At 45.6% G+C, this 24561-nt stretch overlaps 1 long non-coding RNA gene across 3 annotated transcripts in view; it reads right to left on the bottom strand.

The window, feature by feature from the left end:
• LOC135057070 (uncharacterized) overlaps positions 1-24561 on the bottom strand; it is a 51696-nt gene that overhangs the window by 10662 nt on the left and 16473 nt on the right. For all 3 annotated transcript variants that reach the window (XR_010244122.1, XR_010244124.1, XR_010244123.1), the window contains exon 3: positions 2711-2846. This is a non-coding gene — a long non-coding RNA (uncharacterized LOC135057070). The remainder of the gene's footprint in view (positions 1-2710; positions 2847-24561) is intronic.

Below are 24561 nucleotides of genomic sequence, written 5' to 3'. Positions count from 1 at the left end.
TCAGAGCTCATCTGTCAACCTCGACTAGGTTGAGGGGCAGATATAAAAGATCAACAATGTTATGCTCATGAGTCATTAGGTTCAACATCAAATGGTCCACAGTGCTTAAGGTCAACCGGTACAAAAGACCAACACACAAATGGTTGACACGCAAATCTAGTAAATTTCATGTTATGGCTTTGCTTGCCATGGTCTGGGCAAAGTACTATTCCCAATAGATGTCCATATAGATAGTAAATCAAGCAAATGATGACGTTTGTACCCTCCGATCACATAGTGTCGACCAATACATCGTCGATCTATCATTCAGATACCATAAAAGAGAGAGCATCCTAGCACAGCAAGTAACCCCCAGGCTCAGAACAGTTACTTGTATCCTGGACTATTACATTGGCAAATAGTTATTGTGTGACACCCATGGTAAACGATCATTAGACAAAGCAGCAATATCGGTATCTTTATAATTGTCGACTGTGATGCCTGATTCTGATATAGAAATAAAGCAAGTGACTGTGTACCTGGACAAACCATGGGGCTAATTCAGACCTGATTGCTAGGCTGTGTTTTCATACAGCCTGTGATCAGGTCTGAACTGCGCATGCGTATGCACCGCAATACGCTGGTGCGTCGGTCCGCAGCGATGGGGAATGGCGGGCAGCGACAGGATGGTGCGAGAAAAGAGATCGCACAGGCACTCGCAAGGTGACTGACAGGAAGAGGCCATTTGTAGGTGGAAACTGACGGTTTTAAAGGAGTGTCCAATGAAACGCAGGAGGGACCAGGCGTTTGAAGGGAGGGTTTCTGATGTTGGCTCCGGCCCCGATCAAGTAAGTCCTGGGCTAGTGGCCGTCAGCAACTGCTGCCCGGGGGACGGCCATCGGTGGGTTACCCTTCGATGGATAACCTTGATGGTGTAAAACCACCTGGAAAGGATCCATCGATGGTTTTACCCATCGATAGTCATCCCTCATTTACAGTACACATGGGGGCGTGGCTTAGTGGGTGTCAGGGGGCGGAACTAACCTCAGTGCCCTGATACTTTTAGAGAAAAAAAATCATTTCGGTAGCACTGAACCATCGATGGTAAAAGTATTCAACATTGGTCATAAACCATCAATGATTTTGAATCATTGATGGTCAATGGCCATCCCTAGCTACCCCTAGGCAACGAGCATTCCCCATGGCAATGAGCATGGATCCCAGAGCATAAAACCCCTGGCAAAAAGCATGACACAGCGTGTGAAACCCCTGGCAACACGCAGGTAAAAAAAAAAGTAAAAACCTGCCCTGGGAGGTGTGACCAAATTTGAAAAACCTGCCACTGAAGGGGTTGAGAGGGATGTGTAGCCCCCTAATTAAGTCTCCAAAGGAGACCTAGTAAAAGCGGGATTGAACACAGTATTCTAGATCAGGCCGTACCACTGACCTATACAGTGGCATTGTTACAGCAGAAATAATGCCACTGTATTGGTCATTGGTACGGCCTCATCTAGAATACTGTGTTAAATTCTGAAGGCCATATCTTCAAAAGGATATTAATACATTACATGTACATATACATTAGAGACTGTACAAAGAAGGGCAACTAAAATGGTGCATGGCCTACATCACAAAACATACCCAGAAAGACTAAGAAATCTCAATATGTATAGTTTGGAGGAGAGAAGGGAAAGGGGGGACATGATAAAAACTTTCAAATATATCAAGGGTTTTAACAAAGTCAAGGAGGGAAACATTCTTCAAATGAAGAGAAGCTATAGAACACGAGGACATGCACTGAGACTGGAGGGGGGGAGGTTCAGGAGAAATATGAGGAAAAATTACTTCACAGAAAGGGTAGTGGACAAGTGGAATAGCCTCCCATCAGAGGTGGTAGAGGCTAAGACAGTAGAGCAATTTAAACATGCATGGGATAGACATAAGGGTATCCTTACAAAGAAATAAGGATCAAATAAGGTTTGAGATAAAAAGGGGCAGACTAGATGGGCCAAGTGGTACTTATCTGCCGTCAAATTTTATGTTTCTATGTTTAATAATATCCCGGCAGACGGGATGCTAGCTGTTAATATACAGACAGTGTCATCCCGCCCGCAAAAATGCCGGCAGTGGGGTGAGTGCAAAAAGTCCCCTTGCGGGCTTGCCATGCCACGTTGCTCTCGCCATAGGTTTTAATTCCCACTCTATGGGTGTCGTGGACACCCATGAGTGGGAATAGCCGTGGCGAGTGCTGTCAGCATTCCTGACTGTCGGGATTTTGGCGTCGACATCCTGAACGCTGGGATATTAGCTACATCCCAGAAAAAAAACAATAGAGCAGGAAAAACAGCGCTGGGATCACTCAGAACAATTCTAAATACAATTGTAGAAGCTCGTGGATAAGAAATAACAATTTTAATTAAAAAACATAGATACACATATATAAAGTATAACTCAGTTGTTACATGGACATTAAAAAATCAGTCTGGAATTTAGTTGATGGTGTGGTTATACTGAAAATAAATGATTAGTTGTATTCCAAAGAAAGTGTCATTGTAGCAGCCATGTAGCAGTAATGTCTCATTCAATGAGCAGCAATAAATGTGTCAGTATAGGTAATTAATGGCGTCCTGAGGAGACTGGGTAAAATCCAGCATGCTCTACCAGTGTATATACTGACACAGTCACCATGCAGTTTATTATGGCATTAGCTGGTATCGTATAGATTACTCACCACTTTCCACATATAACATTGGTAAATCTCTTATTCCGGCTGGGGTACAGAAGGCTGGCTGTGTTTGATAGAAGCGAAGCGGGGAGACTGCTAGCTGATGATGCACTCGACCCACAATACACACAGCGTCCGATGGCTAGGGGATGTGAAGCGGGGAGACTTAATAAACATTGTTTTGGGAATAATACAAGTCTCTGGATTCATAACAGAGAGCAACTGTAATCGAACTAATATATTTTGCATACGATACTTTACAAAATGAATACCTAGCGCAGTAATTATTTATTTTACATTGGGTCTAAGGGTTGGCCTATGACTATGCCAACTGGACACGGCAGTAGCGTCACAGGCAGTCCTTTGACTGGATTATATACAGTCTACATGACAAGATAGAGTACCGTATAGTAACATACTGTGAAAGAAGCTTGGTGATACAAAACTGTTACTCTATGTACAGTCCCCTCTAGGTGGAGGCTTCTCCCCTCTTTCCTCCACTATCACTAGGCTGCTGTTTCTTCCTTTTCCCAGCACTATCCCTCTTCATCCTTCTTTGGGGTAAATTTACTAAAGCTTCCAAAAATGAAAAGCGATGTTGCCCATAGCAACCAATCCGATCCTGATAATTTACATAGTAACATAGTATCTAAGGTTGAAAAAAGACAATTGTCCATCGGGTTCAACCTATTTGTGGTCCCCTATGCACGATTATTTTGTATAAAATTTTGACTGAAGTTGCTGACTGCCGTTCCGATTAACCCCTCTTTTTTATAATAACCATAGTGCGTGACTATGCCCCGTAACCCTGGATATCATTATCCATTAGGAATTTATCTAACTCATTCTTAAAGGTGTTGACTGAGTCGGCCATTACAACTCCCTCAGGCAGGGAATTCCAAACACGTATCGTCCTTACCGTAAAAAAGCCTTTACGCCGAATTGTGTGGAATCTCCTCTCCTCTAACCTGAGCGAGTGTCCACGAGTTCTCTGTGTTGATCTAACCAAAAACAGGTCCAGCGCAAGATCTGTATATTGTCCCCTTATATATTTGTAAATGTTGATGATGTCCCCTCTTAATCTCCTCTTTTCCAGTGTAAACATGCCTAGTCTTGCAAGCCTTTCCTCGTATTCCAGCGTCTCCATACCCTTAATTAGTTTGGTCGCCTGCCTTTGAACCTTTTCTAGCTCCAGGATATCCTTTTTGTAGTAAGGTGCCCAGAATTGTACACAGTATTCAAGGTGTGGCCTCACAAGTGATTTATATAACGGGAGTATAATACTCTCGTCCCTAGCATCAATTCCCCATTTTATGCGTGCTAATATCTTATTAGCCTTCTTTGCTGCAGTCCTACTTTGGGTACTACTGCTTAGTTTGCTATCTGTGAAGACACCCAAGTCCTTTTCCAGTACAGAATCCCCTAATTTTACCCCATTTAGTAGGTAGGTGTTATTTTTGTTCTTGTTACCACAGTGCATTACCTTACACTTGTCTGTATTGAAGCGCATTCTCCATTTCGCTGCCCAAGCTTCTAATTTAACTAAGTCATTCTGAAGCGACTCAGCATCCCCCTCCACATTTATAACTTTACACAATTTGGTACCATCTGCAAAAATTTACACCATCCTCTCTAGACCTTCTGTTAGGTCGTTAATTAAAATATTGAACAATAGTGGTCCTAATACTGAGCCTTGCGGCACACCACTTAGCACTTCAGTCCAAGTTGAAAAAGATCCATTAACCACAACGCGCTGCTCCCTATTATCTAACCAGTTTTTGACCCAAGTGCATATTGTGCTTCCTAGCCCTGATTCTTGTAGCTTGTAGATAAGTCTCATGTGTGGTACAGTATCGAACGCTTTGGCAAAATCTAAAAAGATTACATCCACCTCTTTACCCTGATCTAGGTTTGCGCTTACTGTTTCATAAAAGCCAAGTAAGTTGGTTTGGCAGGATCTGTCCTTCATAAACCCATGTTGATTCCTTTTAATGACCTTATTGACTTCAAGGAACTTCTGAATACTATCTCTTAGAATACCTTCCAATACTTTCCCCACTAACTGGTCTATAATTACCTGGTTCAGCTTTACTTCCCTTTTTGAATATAGGCACTACTTCCGCTATACGCCAGTCTTTGGGAACCATACCTGATATTACTGAATCCTTAAAGATCAAAAATAGCGGTTTTGCAAGTTCAGAATGAAGCTCCATTAGAACCCTTGGGTGAATACCATCGGGACCTGGTGACTTATTAATCTTTAAATGTTTTAATCGGTCACAGACTACTTCCTCGCTTAAATAAGTACCTATCAGTGGGATAATCTCATTATTGAGATTATATGTTAGACCCTGAATTGGGTCCTCTCTAGTAAAAACTGTTGAAAAAAACTAATTTAGTGTGTCCGCTATGTCATTATCATTTTTGCTTAAGACTCCCAACTTGTCTTTTAAAGGGCCTATACTCTCCTTCTTTAATCTCTTGCTATTAATGTATTTAAAGAATTTTTGGGGATTCGCTTTGCTTTCCTTTGCTACTAGTTTTTCAGTTTCTACTTTAGCCGCTCTTATTTCCTTTTTGCCTATTTTGTTACATTCCTTATAGTGCTGAAATGACTCTGCTTCCCCGTCAGATTTGTATTTTTTAAATGCTCGCCTTTTCTTGCCCATAAATTCCTTAATCTTTTTGTTAAGCCACATCGGTTTATGATTTTTATTCCTTTTTTTGCTGCTCGTAGGAATAAATTTGAGTGTATTTTTAGCTAGCAGGAATTTTAGTACCTCCCATTTCTCCATAGTATTTTTTCCTAAAAACAAACCTTCCCATTCAATATCCCTGAAAAATACCCTCATCTTATCAAAATTTGCTTTGCAAATGTTTAGAGTCCTAGTTGAGCCAGTATAGGGCTGTTTATGGAAACTGATATTGAATGTGACCATATTGTGGTTGCTGTTTCCTATGGGTTCCCCTACTATAATACCAGATACCAAATCCCCATTGTTTGTTAATACCAGGTCTAAGATTGCATTGTACCTAGTTGGTTCCTCAATTAGTTGAACTAAGTAGTTATCATCAAGTGTGTTTAAAAACATATTGCCCCTAGCAGTATCACATGAATCGTTTTTCCAGTTTATCTCTGGATAGTTAAAATCTCCCATCACTACTATGTCTCCTACTCCTGCTGCTCTTTCAATTTGCTTTAGTAACAATTCCTCATCAGATGCGTTGATACCAGGCTGCCTATAGCATACACCCAATACTAACTTTTTTATTCCTTTTTCCCCGCATGCAATTTCTACCCATAATGTCTCGACAGTGTCTACAGTCCCCTCCTGAATATCTTCCCGTATATCAGGTTTTAAAAACGGCTTTACGTAAAGACACACCCCTCCACCCTTTTTATTTAGTCTGTCTCTCCTAAACAGTATATAGCCCTCTAGATTGACTGTCCAATCATGAGATTCGTCCCACCAAGTTTCAGTAATGCCTATAATATCTCTATTGCATCCTAGAAAATGATAGGATTGGTTGCTATGGACAACATCACTTTTCATTTTCGGAAGCTTTAGTAAATATACCCCTTTGAATGCAAGCCGCGCCAACAGCGTCCTCTTGTTTCATCCCTCCCCTAGGCCCAGTGACAGCCTATAGTATACACTGCAGCTACAGTACTCCTACACTTGCATTTGGGGTATTTTTAAACTTTATGTAAACTAATCATTTTACTTTGTTTCCATATTAATGGGCCCATTTATCAATGAGTGATAAATTTCACTGTGACAAATTGCACCAGGCAATCAGCTCCTAACTGCCATGTTACAGATTGTTGCCTAGATTTATCAAGCCTTGGAGAGTGATAAATAGCACGATGATAAAGTACCAACCAATCAGCTCCTGTCATTTTTCAAACACCGCCTGTAACATGGCAGTTAGTAACTGATTGGCTGGTACGTTATCACCATGCTATTTATCACTCTCCAACGCTTGATAAATGGGCCCCTGTGTTTGAAAAATGACAGTTAGGAGCTGATTGGCTGGTGAAATTTATCACTCATTGATAAATGAGCGTCATAAACTGTTTAGTACAGGTGTGGATTAAAAGATTTACATTACATAGACAGTCAAGAGGTCCACACCACATGGTCAAAGGTTGACATGGAAATGGTCAACGGAGATAAGGTTGACTTTTTTGGCTCTTAACCCTAATCCTATCCCTCCCCCAAATGCCTAACCCTCACATTTGCCCTAAAAACATTAAAACCACATAGCAACCTTTTCTGAGTTGACCATTTGATGACAAACTTTTGACCCTGTTGACCTAAAGTCCATGTCAACCATCTGGTATTGACCTATTGACTGTATGTCTTCCATCCGGAAACCGTTAAGTACCTACAGTATGCTATGTACAGCACTGAGGAAGTTTGTGGTGCCTTATATTTAAATACAAATGATAATAAAGTACAGTACATATCTTTTGATGGCAGCTACGCCAGAGGTGCCTCAAGCTCAGGCCTGTGTTGCATATGACATTGTGTGGAAAAACAGACACACTGGCCCTCATTCCGAGTTGTTCGCTCGTTCTTTTTCTTCACATCGGTGCGATAAGTCGCAAACTGCGCATGTGCAATGTTCGCAGTGCGTCTGCGCCAAGTAAATTAGCACAAAAGTTTGGTATTTTACTCACGGCTTAACGAAGATTTTTCATCGTTCCGGTGATAGTAGTGCGATTGACAGGAAGTGGGTGTTTCTGGGCGGAAACTGACCGTTTTATGGGGGTGTGTGAGAAAACGCTGGCGTTTCTGGAAAAAACGCGGGAATGGCTGGAGAAACGGGGGAGTGTCTGGGCGAACGCTGGGTGTGTTTGTGACGTCAAACCAGGACCGAAACTGACTGAACTGATCGCAGTGGCAGAGTAAGTCTCGAGCTACTCGGAAACTGCAAAGAAATTTCTAATCGCTATTCTATTCGCAATTCAGCTAATCTTTCGTTCGCAATTCTGCACAGCTAAGATTCACTCCCAGTAGGCGACGGCTTAGCGTGTGCAATGCTGCTAAAAGCAGCTAGCGAGCGAACAACTCGGAATGAGGGCCACTGTACTGTAAGTGGCCCTCAACACACTTGAGTGAAATGTTCTCCTAGTTCTTACTGTATTCCTTACCCAAAACCTCAATACAATATAAAGAAATCCAGCACTGTAAGAAAAATAACATGACAGTACAGTAACAAACAGTACTATGTAATTTAACATTGAAAATAGCAAAAACCTGAAACACTTGGCCCCCTCAGGTATAGCAATATAGGAATAGCACGATGAGTGAAATACCCTGCAATAAGGCAACCACGCAGCAGCTACATGCACACACACGTATATAGTCACAAACGTACAATGCAGAAATGATGTACCAAAAACTGCACTGGACTAGCAATACTCAGTATAGCTATATATGTAAACAGTAGATATAACAAAACACAGTAGATACGGGATGTATATCACAGGGTGTTTGTACCACACAATCCTAAATGTATGCACTCTTTCTTAACTAACACAGTCCCAGTGACAGATAGAATACTCAAGTGTCCTGTAGGAAGCACAGCACTGGCAGTCAGGCGGTTCCACAGAAGTCTTAAAAAAGAATCCACTGTTCATATAATTACTTTGAAAAATGCTGCTTAAGGCAGCCACCTGTAAAGTGCCTACATACTGCAAGGCACCAACTTACAAACTGAGCTCCTGTGCACGGAGGCGGGGTGATATAGGAGGCGGCGCTGTGCATCTTGGGAAGAAGGTCAAAGCTTTGAGCCTGTTGGTGCCTCGGATCAAGATCCTGCTCTACACCTGATGTTAATCCCTGTGGAGCCCAGTGTACCCCGCAGCAGAAATTAATATTCCATTGTATTTTAATTGTAACCTACAACAAGCTTACAGTAATTGCCAATACAATACATAAACTACTATTAAAGGGGAATTAAAAAGTCTGAAAACACCATACTATATACTGCACACACATAGACAGTACACACATAAGCATACAGGACATACCTCTGTGCACACGACATCTGAGCCGAAGGAGGTGATCTGGCCAGGGGCGAAGCCAGACCTTTGTGGGCCCCATGTCAACATTTTGAGGAGGCCCCGGTCCCAATGATTCAAGAGAGACATTTCTCCGTAGCATTTGTTTACTTTATGCCTTATAGTAGTGCCCCAGGCTTGGATTGGCCACAGGGCTCATCAGGAAGATTCCTGGTAGGCTGATGAGTATGTGGGGCCTGTTTTGTGTGTTATCATGTGGCCTCACCCCTCCACATGACAGGCAGTCCACCGCACTCATGGCCTAATTCAGACCGGATTGCTGTTGTGCAAAATCGCAAGTTGGACGAATATCGAACAATTGCGCATGTGTATGGATCATAATGCACAGGCGCGAGGCCAAACTGTGAAAAAATCCGGCGTCTCTTTTGATCGCTAGGCGTTCACAGATTAATTGACAGGAAGCGGACGTTTGGGGGTGGTAACTGGACGTTTTCTGGAAGTGTCAGGAAAAACACAGGCATTCCCAAGCATTTTCAGGGAGGGTGTGTGACGTCAGCTCCGGCCCCGATCAGCCTGATTCTATAGCACAGACTGGAAAAATCATTCGATGGTGAGTGAGTTGTGAACGGATTTGTAGCTGACCGGCGTTTGCAAAGCTTTTCGCACGGCATACACAGACTTGCACGGGGCGGATTTTCACTCTAGTATAGAAGAATTCTCTTTCAACACTGACAACTAGCCGCATATGTATCTTATCTGCCTAGTCTGACTGCTGCCACTATTAGTGTCCCAGGAACACAGAATATAACATTTCTGTGCAATTTATTATTATTTATTACCAGTTATTTATATAGCGCACACATATTCCGCAGCGCTTTACAGAGACTATTTGCTCATTCACATCAGTCCCTGCCCCAGAGGAGCTTACAATCTATATTCCCTATCACATGTACACCAGCACACATTCATACTAGGGTTAATTTGTGTTGGGAGCCAATTAACCTACCAGTATATTTTTGGATTGTGGGAGGAAACCGGAGTATCTGGAGGAAACCCACGCAAGTACGGGGAGAATATACAAACTCCACACAGTTAAGGCCATGGTGGGAATGGAACCCATGACCTCAGAGCGGTGAGGCAGTAATGCTAACCATTACACCATCCGTACTGCCCCAATTTGCACTGACAATAATATTATATTTTTTCTGTGTGGAACACTATTTGTATTTATTCTAAATATACCAATAATATTTTCACTAAATAGTTACACTTGGATCCGAAAAAAAGCTAAGTATTGGCACTGTTACACGTATTGAACACATGACCACTATTGCTATTGGTGGCATGACAATTAATAATCATTTATTATTTTTTACATCTCTGTACTGTCAATCATACTGTTTTTTAGGATTAGTGTCACTAATTTTTTATGTAATTAAAAGTTATGTTTTAAATAACTAACAAATCAATTCAAAAAGAGTGCACCAAAAAGAAAGCCTTTCTTGAATGAGCTCTCCAATAGCTCACTCACCCCAAATAAATATGCTGTATTTCGCTTTCTGGTGCACCTCCAGCCTTTTTACACATTACTATTGAATGTATTAAATAATAAGTCATTGATTGGTTGGTTTAGTATACCATCAACTTTGAATATTTTCCAGTCCAGTGCATAATCATCCGAGGAGTCACCCTCCACCCACACACAGATTTTCACTCTGGGCGGCGAGTATCCGATCGCAAACGTCTGCAAATTCGCAGAGGAGCGATCAGGTTTGAATGAGGCCCTCAGTACACTGCATTGTCCTAATTTATTCTGTTATTCCAGCTCTACTGTACAGCAACTCTGCCATCAAGTGATGTTTCCATGGCTACACGGTATGTTATACCTCTTTTGCTGCCCATGTCAGGCCACTTCTACAGAATTTTACAGGGCCACTTTTAGTTCCCAATCCGCCTCTGGTCTTAGACACAACTGCAGCAAAAGATGAAAGGAAGGCCACAACTACGTACAATCAGGCCCTATTTGGAGGGATACCATCCCCCCCCCCCCCCCCTCAACAGACCACCCCCCCATTAGGGCTGCTTCCATAAATTTCCCAGGCTGGTTTTCCATCCCAGTCCACCCCTGAGTGCCCTAGTTAATTTCCTGTACCATAGTAGTGCTCTAGTTCACATTTTGTCACATTGTAGGCCTACACTTCATATTGTGTCACATCTCACTGCATTCTAATGCCCCCCAGTTATTTTTATACAACATCACAATGAGCAGATACAGGGGCTTACCTAGATACTGTATATTGCAGACCCCAGGGCCAAAGTTTGTAAGGGCCCCTATGTACTACTCAATGGTGAGAAACATATATAACACATGTAACAGTGACAGGGAAGGTGGCCCTTCTTAGCTCTGGGCCCCAAAGCAGCTGCACTCCCTACACCTATGGCAGCTACACCCTTGCATATAACACATGTAACAGTGACAAGGAAGGTGGGCCCCTCTCAACTCTGGGCCCCAAAGTAGCTGCATTCCCTACACCTATGGCAGCTACACCCTTGCATATAACACATGTAACAGTGACAAGGAAGGTGGGCCCCTCTCAACTCTGGGCCCCAAAGTAGCTGCACTCCCTACACATATGGCAGCTACACCCTTGTATATGGGATAGTTATGAAATACCTCAAATCAAAATCCCGACAGCAATTGACTGACGGTCAAAATCCCGACAAGGTCAAAATCCCAACATGGACAAAATACCAACATTTAAAATACAGACAAGGTCAAAATACCGACATGCGGTTTTCATCTTTTTTTGTGTGTATGTCGACATAGGTCAACATGGACACCATATAAGTGTACCACGTCCCCTCGCATGGCTCGCGCACGGTGCCTCGCTGCACTCGGCACACTATTATATTCCCCCTCCAGGTCCACTGGGATGGTAAAGTATGAACAAGTCGGTTTCAATGAAAAAAATAAAAGCTCATGTCGGCATTTTACATGTTGGTATTTTAAATGTCTGTATTTTGTCCATGTCGGGATTTTGACCGTCGGTGAATTGCTGTCGGATTTCAACCTTCGGGATTTTGATTGGAGGTAAATTGACTGCATCCCCTTGTTTATAACACATGTAACTATGATAGGGAAGGTGGCCCCTCTCAGCTCTGGGCCCCATAGCAGCTGCACTTCCTGCACCTATGGTAGCTACGCCCTTGGATTTTACTCCCTCTGCACCAGTTCAATGAATAGACTCCTATTGCACAGGTGCCCATTCTGTTCAATTAATATAATCATGTATTGTGTTGTTACCCATAAAATATAAATATTGTTTCCATCTATATCTCCTAATATGGTGCTACCACAGACACAATAAAGGACATCTGATCCCACAAAAGAAAAGGTGCCTATATATGGTGCTCTTATTAAAATATACCTTTTATTATAATCGTCTAAAATACAATATAAAATATTGCTTTATAAAAATAAAGGTGTGAGTAATAAAAATGTTTAATTTAAAAATTGTGCCTTTATTTGTCTTCCTAAGTATAATTCAATAAACTAAGTCTAACAGCCATATGAATTAAATAAATATAAAGTATCTCTATGAGCAAATTTAAGTGATTTAAATACATTGTCAGGTAATTCGTACCTAAAGGGTATTTTTAGGTCTTCCATATAAGAAGGGTATTCCATATACAGTGCATCTGGAAAGTTTTCACAGCGCTTCACTTTTTCCACATTTTGTTATGTTACAGCCTTATTCCAAAATGGAATTTATTTTTTCCCTCAAAATTCTACACACAATACCCCATAATGACAACATGGTAACCTGTGGTACATTCAGTTGCTTGGACATGATTTGGAAAGGAACACACCTCTCTATATAAGGTCCCTCACTTGACAGTGCATGTCTGAGCACAAACCAAGCATGAAGTCAAAGCAATTGTCTGTATACCTCTGAGACAGGATTGTCTCGACGCACAAATCTGGGGAAGGTTACAGAAAAATATTTGCTGCTTTGAAGGTCCCAATGAGCACAGTGGGCTCCATCATCCGTAAATGGAAGAAGTTCAGAACCACCAGGACTCTTCCCGGAGCTGGCTGGCCATCTAAACTCAGCGATCATCGGAGAAGGGTCGTAGTCAGAGAGGTGACCAAGAACCCAATGGTCACTCTGTCAGAGCTACAGCATTTCTCTGTGGAGAGAGGAGAACCTTCCAGAAGGACAGCCATCATTGCAGCAATCCACCAATCAGGCCTGTATGGCAACTCCTTAGTAAAAAGCACATGGCAGCCCGCCTGGAGTTTGCCAAAATGCACCTGAAGGACTCTCAGACCATGAGAATCAAAATTGTCTGGTCTGATGAGACAAAGATTGAACTCTTTGGCGTGAGTGCCAGATGTCATGTTTTGAGGAAACCAGGCACCGCTCATCACCAGGCCAATACCAGCCCTACAGTGAAGCATGGTGGTGGCAACATCATGCTGTGGGATGTTTTTCAGTGGCAGGAACTGGGAGACTAGTCAGGATAGAGGGAAAGATGAATGCAGCAATGTACAGATACATCCTGGATGAAAACCTGCTCCAGAGTGCTCTTGACCTCACACTGGGGTGACGGTTCATCTTTCAGCAGGACAACGACCCTAAGCACACAGCCAAGATATCAAAGGAGTGGCTTCGGGACAACTCTGTGAATGTTCTTGAGTGGCCCAGACTAGAATCCGATTGAACAGCTCTGGAGAGATCTGAAAATGGCTGTGCACCGATGCTTCCCATCCAACCTGACGGAGCTTGTGAGGTGCTGCAAAGAGGAATGGGCAAAACTGCCCAAAGGTAGGTGTGCCAAGCTTGTGGCACCATATTCAAAAAGACTCGAGGCTGTAATTGCCGCCAAAGGTGCATTAACAAAGTATTGAGCAAAGGCTGTGAATACATATGTACATGTGATTTCCTAGTTTTTTTATTTTTAATAAATTTGAAAAAAACTCCCCAAAAAACTTTTTTCAGGTTGTCATTATGGGGTATTGTGTGTAGAATTTTGAGGGGGAAAAAATTAATTTATTCCATTTTGGAATAAGGCTGTAACGTAACAAAATGTGGAAAAAGTGAAGCGCTGTGAATACTTGCCGGATGCACTGTACACCACTCACAGCAGGCTCTCACACGGGTTCACTACGGCTGGCCGGCGGTCGGGCTCCCGGCGACCAGCATCCCGGCGCCGGGAGCCCGACCGCCGGCTTACCGACAGCTTGGCGAGCGCAAATGAGCCCCTTGCGGGCTCGCTGCGCTCGCCACGCTACGGGCACGGTGGCGCGCTACGCGCGCCACACTATTTTATTCTCCCTCTATGGGGGTCGTGGACCCCCACGAGGGAAAATAAGTGTCGGTATGCCGGCTGTCGGGCTCCCGGCGCCGGTATACTGAGTGCCGGGAGCCCGACCGCCGGCAAACAGAAGACCACCCCTCTCACACACCAGGGTCACACTTACAGCAGACTCTCACGCATGCAGGGTCACACTCACAGCAAGTTTTTACACCTGCAGACTCACACTCTCAGCTCTCTCTCACATGCCTATGACGAGATGTAATAGAGTCCAAGATTGCCAGAGGTGTGGTATGCCAGCCGACTGCGGATGATTTATTTTAAAGGGGCAATCACTTACAAGGCAAAAGCATGCCGTGAAAGTGATTGCCCCTTTAAAAAAATGTCTGAGATAGGTTAGCAACCTGCAACTGGAGCTCTCTGACTCCATAACATCCCACCCCCAGGGTCATATTCATGACAGGTTCTCATATATGCATAGGGTCACATGACCGGCTCTCCCACATATATAGGGTCACACTCACAACAGTCTCACACATGGATAGGGATCCCACTCACAGCAAGGTTTTGCCCGTGCATAGATTCACACAGCAGACTCTTACATATGCGGAGTAACCCTCATGGCAGGCTGTCGCACATGCATAGGGTCAGTTACAGCAGGTTGTCACATATGCATAGGGTCAGATACAGATTTTCTTTGAGAAGACTATTAGTGTTACACACAATAAAGGCCTGTACACACTAGGTGATTTTGTAAGTGATATCACTCATTTTTACTCTCATGAGCGATATCGTTTACAATATCGCCCAGTGTGTATGCTGCTGATGGCAGCTGATGTGCTCTCCCGCAGGTCGTTACAAACCTTCTCTGTCGTCTGTACATGTAGCTCAGGCCAGCCACAGCATGACATCACTGTGCGATATCGCCCAGTGTGTATGCTGCTGACGGCGGCCTGGCCCAGGAGAGGAAACACTAGGCATATTTCTCCTTTACTCCCTCTCTCACACCTTATATTACGGGCTGGGTAGTGGTTACCCTGCAGCTGCTCCTCCCCATTTTATACACCACGGTGAATACATGCATCACAGGCCAAAGCTGTAACCTCTCCTGTGTAGCCAAGTGGCGACTATCCCTGCCCTCTAGCTCAGACTGCCTCCTCCCTCTGACTGCATGGCAGCTAAGCCTCATGATAGCAGTTACTAGTAAATGGAAAAGGGTTTTATTTTAGGGGAGCATTTTCTGCCCCTGCTCCCCCCTGGCTACAACACTGCTTTGATTGAGCTTTCATCATTTGCATTATCTACTGATAGTATGCATAGTGGCACAATGGTAAGAGTTGCTATGTTACTGTACTGGTGTCTCAGGTATGCTACACACCAAGACCCTACGTATTTCAGTGGTTCTCAGACTGTGGGTCACGGCCATCTTAGCATGGGGTCGCGCTGATGCATACTTGCCTACATTTTAATTCTCCTCTCCGGGAGAAGCCCGGAGAGGAGACGCAGCTGGTGCCTTCGGGGGGCGGGGCCGGACGGTGACATCACTAAGCCCCGCCCCTGCATTGGGAAATGCCGCGATTCGCGGGTCCGCGGGAAGGGGGCAAGGCTAAAATGACGCGATTTGCGTCATTTTAACCCCTCCACCCGCCGGACCCGCGGGAGGTTAGCTCTCATCCTGCCCGCATCACTAGGGTGCGAGCAGGATGCGGGAGACCTGCCCACTCTTCCGGGGGTGCGGGGGGCTACCCCAAAAAACGGGAGCCTCCCGCAGCTTCCGGGAGAGTAGGTAAGTATGCGCTGATGACTTCTCTGAACTCTCAGTCAGTGATCCGAGCAATCTCCAATAAAGATGCAGTGTCTGTTACTTCAGACTACTCGGATGACTGGCTGAGAGATCCGAAGAGAGGAGTCACCAGGCATCTCCGCCCAGGGAGGGGGGAGATGTGGCTGCTAGGGTAGGGAGAAGATGCAACAGCATGGGGAGCATGAGGGGGTAAGGCAGGGAGCACTGACCAAGTATGGGATGTGTCTGTGGAGGGGAAACGGGAGCACACATTAAACACCCACTGCCTCTCCCTAGTCATGCAATGCCTCCTACTGCCTCTCCCATCACCCACCGCCTCTCCCGTCACCCTCCGTCTTTCCCATCACCCTCTGCCTCTCCCTGCCACCCCCAAAGCTTTCACAGGGGTATAAACGTAACATTTGCATGAATGTATTCAAATACACATGCAGAAACGGAGCTTGTTCCGGCAATATGTAATAAATGAAGTGATCACATTAGCGGTCATTTCACTTGTTTTATGCCTCCATAGGGCTACTGTGCATTGTGCAGTCTGCTGACCACGCATGTGTGGCGCCATTCTGCAGTAACTTGCTGGGCTCATGTAATCATTTTTACTGTCAGACGGTGTCCTAGAGCAAAATAATACTTCTAGCTTTCTTCAAGCCCGAGAGTATAAAGCTCAGCAACGGCATACCAATGATTTTATTAGCGGTCCTTCTAATCCGCTCTAAAGCACTCCGAGCATTGGCAGTGCAGCTGCTGTACCATGTAACTGAGGATACTCTCAATCAAGCACATGTAGAAGTTTAATATGGTCCGCACAATAATGCTTGTGGCTCTTAAGGATTACAGGAAAAAGGAGATTTATGTTAGGAACTTACCTTTGTTACATCTCTTTCTGCGAGGTACGCTGGATTCCACAGGGAATAACATCGGGGTGTAGAGCTGGATCTTGATCCGAGGCACCAACAGGCTAAAGCTTTGACTGTACCCAGGATGCCTTGCACCGCCCCCTCTATAACCCCGCCTCCGTGCACAGGAGCTCAGTTTCGTTAACCAGTCCAATGCATTAACAGGTAAAAGAGACAACAACTGTTAGTAGCCACAAACACCACATTCTCACGACAGGAGAAGGTACCAGCGGCTAATGCCATACAAACCCAAAGAAGCTAAGTGCGTCAGGGTGGGTGCCCTGTGGAATCCAGTGTACCTCGCTGTAAAGATATAGGCAGGGGCTAATACTGTATTTGTGGTGTTTCAATCTTTATAGCGTTTAATGCACTTTTTATTCCTTCTGTTCCCATGTCTCTCTGGCTTGTGTCCCTATTACCCCATGTGTGTGTTCATCCATTACCCTATATATTCTTAACTATAATCTTACCCAGGTAAATACAGGTGTGCTGTGACCTGGCACCTAGTACTGTCATGTTATGTTCTTGTAGGAGGATGCCAGTCTGGTATGAGGTTATTACAAGTTATCATTGCTATGCCTATTGAGTCCATCTATGATCCTCATATGGTCACACAGGAAATACATTTGAGGACCAGGTAATGTCTCTTTGAAGCTCTCCTCCACAGGGGACAATCAGGACTTAAACCAATTTCCCTGTCATTGTTCCTTCTGTTTACTTTCCTCTGTTCCATCCTGGTCTCCGACAGGAGCCTGACCCAGCATGTGGTCAGCAGGAGAAGGCCAGCTGTGGGAGGGAGTAGGGAAATACCTGAGGTGGGGTCCCACCAATCAGGAACCTGCGTCTCCTCCCCAGGTGAGCGCGGCATGATGGGCATTTGGAAGGTTTTAAAAGAGGTTGCGCAGGTCAGCTCCGCATGTTAGTCGCAGGACTCTGGCTAAGGGGTGATTCTCTGCCAGGGTACCTTGTGGAATGCATCAACAGTGCTGTGTGGACTTATATGTACTTACTACTGCATGGACTAATCTGCTATCACTGCTGTGTAGGCTTAGTGATAGTTCTGCTGTGTGGACCTGTTTATCTGGAACTTCTGTGTGGAATTGCTGTGGACCTAAATCCTCTACTGGGACTTACGATCTGGACTGCTACCTGTATACTGTTTCTGGGCTATACTTACGTCCTGTGTTTCCTGTGAATTATCTATTCCTGTGTGCAGTGAGAAATAAACCATCACTTTGGTTTCATCGGCTCTGTGTCTGAGTGATTAGAAGAACCCCGTATCTTCACACTCGCAGAAAGAGATTTAACAAAGTTAAGTTCTTACCATAAATCTCGTTTTCTGAAGCGGGGTAAACTGGTATTCCACAGGGAATAACATCGGGGATGTCCTAAAGCAGTTCCTCATGGAAGGGGACGCACTGTAGCGGGCACAAGAACCCGGAGCCCAAACGAAGCATCCTGGGAGGCGGAAGTATTGAAGGCATAGAACCTTATGAACATGTTCACTGAGGACCACTTAGCCGCCTTGCACAATTGTTCTAGGGATGCGCCACGGCGGGCCGCCCAAGAAGGTCCAACAGTAGAATGGGCCTTGATAGTAGCAGGAGCTGGAAGACCAGCCTGTACATAAGCTTGTGCAATCACCATTCTAATCCATCTGGCCAAGGTCTGCTTATTAGCAGGCCAGCCACGTTTATGAAAAACAAAAAGAACAAAGAGAATCAGACCTCCTATGGGAGGCAGTTCTCTTCACATAGATACGGAGAGCCCGTACCACATCCAAAGACCGCTCTTTGGAGGACAAACTAGGAGAGATAAAGGCCGGAAAAACAATCTCTTGGTTAAGGTGGAAAGATGACACCACCTTAGGCAAATAACCAGGGCGTATTCGAAGAACCGCACGGTCACGGTGAAAGATCAGAAAGGGTGACCAACATGACAAGGCACCCAAGTCTGAAACCCGTCTAGCAGAGGCAATAGCCAGCAAAAACAAGACCTTAAGCAAAGCCATTTAAGGTCCACAGACTCAAGAGGCTCAAACGGAGACTCTTGCAGGGCATCTAGAACAACAGACAAATCCCAAGGATCCACCGGAGGGACAAAGGGAAGTTGAAGCCTTAGAACACCCTGAGTGAAAGTATGAACATCTGGCAGAGATGCAATTTTCCTCTGAAACCACACCGACAAGGCAGAAACATGAACCTTGAGGGAGGCCAGACGAAGGCCTAAGTCCATACCTGGCTGCAATAACGCTAAAAGTTTGGCAGTACTGAACTTGTATGCATCATAATTCTTATCCGCACACCAGGTGAGGTAAGAATTCCAGACTCCATGATAAATCCGAGCCAAAGCCGGTTTACGAGCTTTCAACATCGTTTGAATGACCGCCTCAGAAAATCCCTTGGCCCTTAGGACGGAGGCTTCAAGAGCCACGCCATCAAAGCCAGTCAGGCCAAATCCTGGTAGACACAGGGGCCCTGAACGAGGAGGTCTGGGCGTTGAGGAAGTAGAAGAGGATGCTCTATTGAGAGACCCTGTAGGTCTGAGAACTAATACCGTCTGGGCCACACTGGAGTGATCAGAAGTAAGATTCCGCCTTCTTGTTTGAACTTCCTTATTACCCTGGGCAGGAATGACACCGGAGGGAACACGTACGGCAGCCGAACATTCCATGGAATTGCCAGTGCGTCCACGAACGCTGCTTGAGGATTCCTTGTCCTTGCTCCAAAGATCAGAACTTTGTGATTGTGGCTGGCAGATGGCGTTCCGCCCAATGAAGAATCTTTGAAACTTCCATCAATGCCATGCGGCTTCGCATGCTGCCTTGAAGATTTATGTATGCAACCATGGTGGCGTTGTTCGATTGTACTTGAACAGGCCTGTTCTGTACCAAAGGCAGGGCAAGTTTCAGAGCATTGAACACTGCCTGCAACTCCAGAATATGTATCGGGAGGAGAGATTCCTCTCGGGTCCACCAACCCTGAAGAGAGTATTGCTCCAACACCGCACCCCAACCGCGCAGACTGAATCCGTCGTCAGAAGGACCCAGTCGGAGATCCTGAAGGGACGACCCCTGCTCAATTGTTGATCCTGTAGCCACCAGGTCAGTGACAGACGAACCTCTGGAGTTAAGGAGATCATGTGAGATCTGATCCAGTGAGGCAGGCCGTCCCACTTGGCAAGTATTAGCTTCTGCAGAGGGCAAGAGTGAAACTGAGCATACTCCACCATGTCGAAAGCCGACACCATGAGGCCTAGTACTTGCATCGCCGAGTGTATTGACACTCGTGGACGAGAAAGGAAGCATCTTATCCTGTCCTGAAGCTTCAGGATCTTCTCTGGAGACAAGAACAACCGTTGGTTGAGTGTGTCCAACAATGCCCCCAGGTGCACCATGCTCTGAGCAGGGACCAGGGAGGATTTCTTTCAGTTGATGAGCCACCCGTGGGCTTGCAGGAATTGGACAGTCAGATCCAGATGACAGAGGAGAACCTCTGGGGAGTTCACCAGGATCAACAAATTGTCCAGATACGGTAGGATCCTGATACCCTGACAACGGAGTAGGGCTGTCATAACCGCCATGACCTTGGTGAGGATTCGTGGAGCCGTGGTGAGGCCAAAAGGCAAGGCCTGGAATTGATCATTGTTGCCAATAGCAAACCGCAGGTATTGCTGATGCGAACTGGCAATAGGAATATGTAGGTAAGCATCCTGTATGTCTAGGGATATCATATAGTCCAAAGCCAGAATGATAGAATGAAGAGTTTCCATACGGAACTTGGAAACCTTCACAAATTCGTTCAAAGACTTGAGGTTGAGAATGGGCCAGAAGGATCCATTCGGTTTCGGAACTAGGAACAACGTTGAACAGTAACTCCTTCCTCTCTGAGCCAGAGGCACCGGCACTATCACTCCTGTGTCCAGAAGGGATTGAACCACCAATTGGAGAGTATTTGCTTTCACCAGATCCGAAGGGATGTTTGTCAAGCAAAACTGGTGAGGGGGACTGCTCCTGAAAGAGATGGCGTATCCGTGAGTGATGACTTCCCTTACCCAGGCATCTGAAGTGGTCTTTAACCATACCTGGGCGAACTGGAGAAGTCGGCCTCCCACCCTGGGATCCCCCAAGGGGAGGCCCGCCCCGTCATGCAGCAGGCTTTTCAGGTTTGGAAACAGGCTGACGGGCCACCCAAGAACGTTTAGGTTTGGGCTTAGAGGTTTTGGAAGTGCGCGCCTGTTTCAGGTACGCCTGACCCTTTGCTTTACTTGGAGGTTGAAAGGAACGAAAAGTGGTACTTTTAGCCTTCGGAGCCGAAGGATTAGTACTCGGCAGACATGCAGTTTTTGCAGACGCTAAGTCAGCAACAATCTTGTTCAAATCTTCCCCAAACAGGATGTCTCCCTTAAAAAGGATAACCTCCAAGGTCTTTTTAGAGTCCAGATCCCCAGACCAGGACCGCAACCACAGAATCCGGTGAGCCAGAATGGACGTAGGAGGCGCCTTGGCCGGCATCAGAGGCCGCCTCCTGAATATAATGAGAGGCTGTGACAATATATGAAAGACACTGTCTGGCATTATCAGAAAAATTAGAAGGTAGCTCCGCTTCAACTTCTTGAACCCAGGCTTCAATAGGCTTCGCAGCCCAAGAAGCCGCTATAGTGGGTCTATGCACAGCACCAGTGAGAGTGTAAATAGACTTCAAACAATCCACATGCTTATCCGTCGGTTCTTTCAGAGAGGTGACGGTAGTGACAGGCAGAGTAGATGACACCACCAGACGCGCGACATGCGAGTCTACCGGTGGCGGTGTTACCCAATTCTTACTTATAGCTGCAGCGTGGGCATAACGAGCTAGCATCTTTTAAGAGAGGGCGGATTTCTTTTCTGGAGACTCCCAGTATTCCTGACGTATGTCAACTAACAGGTCAGAATGTGGTAAAACTAATTTAGCGGCCTCCTGAAGTTTGAATTTATCAGGTTTCTTAGATGTACTGTATCTGGAGGTACGGGTTCATCCTCAATCTGAAGGATCAGCCTGACAGCCTCCAAAAGGTCAGGAACATCCACCGGTGAAACAGATTTTCCATCAGAAGCATCTGCATCAGTGTCTGTGGGGTCAGTGTATACGCCATCTTCATCTGATGAAGTGTCCGTAACATGCGCGGATTGTGAGGAGGTAATAGCCCGCTTAGAAGACTGTTAGGTCTTAGGGGGGTGAGGGTTAAATTTTTGTTTGACCAAAGACCGATTTAGTTGCTGTAACTGAGTTGACAGAGTATCTGCCCATGGCGGATTAACTGCAGGATCAATATGTGGCTGTAATGGCACAGGAGGTCCCACAGGGGGCATAGGTCTCGTTACTAGCGTAGTCAGCAGATTAGAAAAAGCAGTCCAAGGTGGTTCTTGGTGTGCCACCGGTGCTACAGGCTGACTGAGGGGTATATAACCCCCCAGTACTTGGACCCTCAGCTGGAGAAAGTCAGCACTGCATGCCACAGGCTCCACCACGGATTTCCCGCCCCGTGTAGCAGACATTATATAGAAACGTAGCCCTAGGGCGTAACAGTACAATATAGCCAGACACAGTACCTGACAGAAACCCCCTGTGCAGTGTGACCGCAGATGCAGAACACAAACCTGAAGACTTAAGTGGTATGTGGTGACTGAGATACACAGAGAAGGATACCAATGTAGTATATCCTGTGAAACACACACATATATATATATATATATATACATACATATATATATATATATATATATATATACATACATACATACATATATGTATATATATATATATATATATATATATATATATATATATATAGGACCCTGACGCACCTAGCCCCCTCAGGATACAGAATATAGGGATAGCAATATGTGCGAGATGTCAGCGTCCGAGGTCTTACCGGAACGCTGGGGCCGCGGGGCGGGCTTCAAGGGCGGCCGGGCAGCGGCGGTGAAGGGCTGCGGCGCTGGGTTCAAGGGTACAGGCAGCGGTAATGGCGTTGAGGGGGTCCGATCGTGGCGGCGGGACGCCGCTGCAGCAGCTCGCTCTCGCTAAGCCGTTGCCTAGGAGACCAGGGGCAGTGAGCAGCATGTTGTCAGAAAAGGTCTGCATTACTGGGCGCCGCCATGTTGGAGACCAAGTTTCTGACATAATTCCTGTTCCTAGTTTTCCAGCCAATCCAGGGAGACTTCTTCCTATAAAAGGGGGCTGGTTTAGGACAGGGATGCCAGTGCTTCAAGTTACAACCCTGTTGTAGGTGCTTTAGCCTGTGCTCCCAGGATTCCTGCTATATTCTGGTACTTCTAACCCTGCTTTGCCAGTTCTCAGATGCTGCTGCAGTTTTCCCGTTCCTAGCCTGCTGCTGCCCGTGGAGACGCTCTTGGAAAACCCGGTTCAGTAAGACCCTTTGGGCACGGACGACCCCGGGTCTCTTGCCTTGTCCTCCAAGCCACAGTCCGCAGATTCTTGCTTCCAGCCAAGTCCTCGAACCACCATTCACAGTCCTCAGCTCGTTATCTCCAGCTTCATCTTTCAAGCCACAGTCCTCAGTTCTCAGCTCCTCTACCGCAGTTTCTTCTCATAAGTCGCAGTCCACGGTTCTTGTCTTCAGCCTCGTTTTACTCTCACCCACAGTTCCACAGTTCTTTGTCTACGACCACGTTCTCAAGTCACCGTTCATCAACCTCAGTTTTCTACCTCTGCTCTGTACATAATAAATACTTTTCATTGACTCTCAAACTCCGCCTACATCCTTCATTGCTCCGTATCCCATGCAAAGGAACTATATCCAACCCCCTCATTTTGTTCTTCCCCAGCCTGCTACCTCCTTTGGCAAGTCTCAGCTGCCGGATCCCCAATCTTTGCTAGGCGTGACATGAGATACACAGAATAAGAACCACACAGCAGCTATTGGTACACACAGTCACATGTACAATGCAGAAATTATTACACACAACTATAAAACTGCACTGGACTAGCAATACTAATGAAAGCTATGTATGTATACAGATATAACAATGCATAGTAATACTGGATGTATACCACAGGATACTTGTACTAAATATCCCTGTAGTTATGCACTTGTTCTTAACTAACACTGTCTAAACGACATGTAGAATACTTAAGTGTCCTGTAAATGCATGGCGCTGGCGAGGCAGGCAGCTTTACAGAGGAGACAAGCCCAGCAGTCCTAGATCAGCGCAGCTATGTGTGATGGCGCCCAAACGCTGACAGGGAGTGAGGGAGAGAGAGAGATGCAGCTCCAGGGTGAGAACATTTGCAGTAAATGGCGCCTGGGGCTGGGGGGACGGGCTACAGGTCAGAGCCTGTACTTGCGGCCATGCGATCCTGCAGAGCAGCGGCGGTGTGTGTGCCTGATGAAGCCGGAGCGCCTCCGCTGTAAGTACCCAGCAACCATGGCGCGGGAGTATACAACACCACTGGGGGAGGTGAGGGAGCTGCAGCACGCTATGTCCGACTGACATATAGCACTACTAAGTGCTTGCCTGTGCTGCGGCCCTTGAAGTCTTCTTTTCTTCAAAAAAGCTCTTTTCAGGGCTGCCTGGCGCAGCCCTTCCTGTTAGCTGCCTGCACTACAGGCACCAACTTACAAACTGAGCTCCTGTGCAGATTTATGGTAAGAACTTAACTTTGTTAAATCTCTTTTTGAGAGGTACACTGGATTCCACAGGGCACCCACCCTGACGCACTTAGCTTCTTTGGGTTTGTATGGCATTAGCTGCTGGTACTTCTCCTGTCGTGAGAATGTAGTGTATGTGGCTTCTAACTGTTTTCTC

Source organism: Pseudophryne corroboree, chromosome 3 (genome assembly GCF_028390025.1).
Source record: "Pseudophryne corroboree isolate aPseCor3 chromosome 3, aPseCor3.hap2, whole genome shotgun sequence".
Lineage (NCBI taxonomy): Eukaryota > Metazoa > Chordata > Amphibia > Anura > Myobatrachidae > Pseudophryne > Pseudophryne corroboree.
This window is presented reverse-complemented; position numbering and strand designations above follow the sequence as displayed.